Genomic DNA, 3,472 nt, shown 5'->3' with positions numbered 1-3,472 from the left:
TAGATTCTTCACCTCTAATTTCAGTTTCTACTTCTTTTGCCTTTTCAGCATCAGCTACTTTTCCAGACCTTAAGGTAATAGCCTTGACTTGCTCTTTAGCTTCCTGCCTGCCTGGTACTTCCGTGTCACTGGGAAGAGTGCCAGGTTGCCGATTGAGCACTACATTGGCTAATTGACCGATTTGATTTTCCAAGGTCTTGATAGAAACCGCCTGACTCTTGCACAACAGCTTAAGTTCCTCAAAATCAGCACTAGTAGGTGCAGCTGCACTTCCCTGTTGCGGATATGATTGCCTTGTAGCATACTGCTGTGGTTGCTGGAATCCAGGTGGGTTAAACTGTTTACTCACTCCTTGCTGATATGGTGGCTGAATAGCATTCTGATTATTCCCCCAGCTGAAATTTGGATGATTTCTGTTATTAGGATGATAGGTCGCTGGCACAGGCTGCTGTTGTCGCTGATAATTATTCACATACTGAACAGATTCGTTGACAAGAGAACACTGATCCGTAGCATGAGAACCTGCACAAAGCTCACAAACCATAGCTATCTGATTAACTCCATATGTAGCCAGAGAATCAACCTTCATTGATAGCGCTTGGAGCTGGGCTGCAATAGCGGTGGCTGCATCAACTTCCAGAATACCTGCTACCTTGCCTGACGTCATCCTCTGAGTTGGGTTTTGATGCTCATTTGCAGCCATCGTCTCTATAAGATTATACGCCTCAGTATAGCTTTTAGCCCATAAGGCGCCTCCAGCTGCTGCATCGAGCATGGGCCGAGATTGGGCCCCCAAACCATTATAGAAACCAGTGATCACCATCCAATCCGGCATTCCATGATGTGGACATTTTCGCAACATTTCCTTGTAGCGTTCCCAAGCCTCGCACATAGATTCTGTAGGTTGCTGCGCAAACTGAGTAAGAGCACTCCTCATAGCAGCAGTCTTTGCCATCGGATAAAACTTTACCAGAAAATTTTGCGCCAGATCTTGCCACGTAGTGACGGACCCAGCTGGTTCAGAATGTAACCAGTCTTTAGCCTTGTCCCTTAGTGAAAATGGGAAAAGCCTCAACTTGATAGCCTCATCAGTCACGCCATTATAATTAAAAGTACTGCAGATCTCGAAAAAATTCCTTATGTGCATGTCGGGGTCTTCAGTTGCCGCTCCTCCAAAAGAAACAGAATTCTGCACCATCTGAATAGTGCCTGGCTTGATTTCAAAGGTGTTAGCTTGAATAGCCGGATGAAGGATGCTTGACTGAATGTCATCAATTTTAGGCCGAGAAAAATCCATAAGAGCTGGATCAGCTTGAACAATACGATCTCCCATGTTTACTGGTTCTTTCTGCTCAGTTCCTGAATCCGAATCCTCAAAATCTAACTTCTCCGGAATATCAAGAACTTCGTCTGTCTCCTCAGCTGTATCTAAAGTCCTCTTGCGAGCACGAGAACGAGTTAGCATAAACGCTTGCTAAAGTACCTACAACACAACCGAAAAAAAAATAAGTAACTACTACGTCCTAATCACTGAGTCCTAATGACCAATGATGGTAAGTACATAAACTAAACAAATACGCCGAGTCCCCGGCAGCAGCGCCAAAAACTTGTTAGGGCGAAAACATGCACTAATATTCACGCAAGTATACGCGTTCGCAAGTAATATAGAATACTTTCTAGTTCGTTCCCTCAGAGACTCAGACTAAATTATTGTCTAATTAAACTCACTCACCAATGTATGATTACTTCTCAATGTTAAGATACTAACACTTAAAATTGTTGATTAATATTAACTATAATTAACTACTTAATTAATCACTTAACTAACACTTCAATTTATCAATAATAAAACACTCATGAGATCACAACTTCATTATTACTTCCTTCTATAGCCATTGTTATTACCCTTAGCATTAGACAGTGATGATATTAATCGAATAACACGAAACTGATAAAAGCCAACTTTCATTGTACTAATACCATTCTACCAATCATCCACAATTAAGATAGAAGTTGAATAGTCATCAATAATGTTGAGTTCCCATATGTCTACAGAAATTGACAACACAACGATTTAAGCACAAGTTATTCCTTTTGATTACATAGGGCAAATAAAACTGTTAGAGTTACCCACTAATCATGCACAACGTACATGAACCTATGCTAGCATGGCAAGTTCTAAATCTCAAGATCCACCGTCGCTTCACAAGAGATTAACACCCTATCTTATATGTTCGCGACGCACATAAGATGAATACGCACAACCAATACTAGATATCATGCAATCATCACACACTAAAGTATTAAACAATTAACTAAAAAATTCCATAATAAATCCGTTGCAACCCCATGATCACGATTAGCCCATAATAGCACTTATCGTCATCATGGGTTCATATGAAATCATGATAAACAAACACAAGAAAATAATAACTAAACTAATTATATTAAAACATAGTACGTCACAAGAGTAAATAAGTTTAAAGCAAGAAAACTAGCATCCAATGTTACAACGAAACAAGAATCACAAGAATATATGCTTCCTCTTCGTTGCAGTGTGCTAAATCGGTCTTCTTCCTTATCTCCTTCGCTCCTTACGTAAAAACACAATCTTCTTCAATCCCCCCTTGTGAAAACGTCTCAAATCTACTTAAATCATAGTCCCATAAAACTCAGATTACATAGAAGTGGAAACCAAACAGAAGTAGAAGTCCTAAAATAATTTGTCTTTTTTCCCGACCCTGCACGGCCGCTCAGCATAGCTGAGCGGGCGCTCAGCTTGCTGCGCGGCCGCTCAGCAATGCTGAGCGGGCGCTCAGACCTCTACTGGAAAAATTCTGATTTCACTCCGTTTCTTTGCCGTAATCTGCCCGTTTCTTTCCTCTCGCAATGGTGAACACATGGCAAGGCTTATTCTTGATGATTCCTCCCCCGAAATGCAACTAAAACCCTGAAATGCATAAACACTAGAAAAATGCATCAAATACACAAAATACTTGATTTCAAGACACCAATTTAAGCCATTTTAAGACGCTCTAAGTGGTATAAAATGCCACTTATCAGTTGTTATGATTATTTAGTATGTACAGTAGTGTGTAGTGTGTATCAGTAGACTTTTGAGTTGTCTTTATAGACTAGCTATGATGACTAGTGAGTAGGTTGTCCCTTTTTGCTTTTACTTCCGAAGCGTCCTTACGCTTGTACTACCTAAAACTTTTGATCTATATATATCAGTACCTTTTTCCTTTCCAGCACTGTCATTTATTTTATTGCACCTGTTTTATCTTACCTTATCTATTGCACCAGTTATACCCCTGTGATACCATGTACCCTGTTTTCCATAACTGTTTATATATTATGTAAAGAAGCATGCAATTTACTTAGTTACAACTATTTTCAAAAAGAGATATTTCTATTTTGCAAAACTGTTCTTTTATGCAAAAGATTGATTCAAAAGCTAAACAAGTTGATT

General features: G+C 39.6%; 1 non-coding gene across 1 annotated transcript; it reads left to right on the top strand.

Moving 5' to 3' along the window:
- Positions 1-833: 833 nt before the first annotated feature.
- Positions 834-940, top strand: LOC141681728 (small nucleolar RNA R71). Its single transcript, XR_012559153.1, has one exon. It is a non-coding gene; the product is annotated as a small nucleolar RNA R71 (small nucleolar RNA).
- The last annotated feature ends 2,532 nt before the right edge of the window (positions 941-3,472 follow it).

Source organism: Apium graveolens, chromosome 8, assembly GCF_009905375.1.
Source record: "Apium graveolens cultivar Ventura chromosome 8, ASM990537v1, whole genome shotgun sequence".
NCBI lineage: Eukaryota > Viridiplantae > Streptophyta > Magnoliopsida > Apiales > Apiaceae > Apium > Apium graveolens.
Note: the sequence above shows the minus strand (reverse complement) of the source record. Positions and strands in the feature narration are given on the sequence as shown.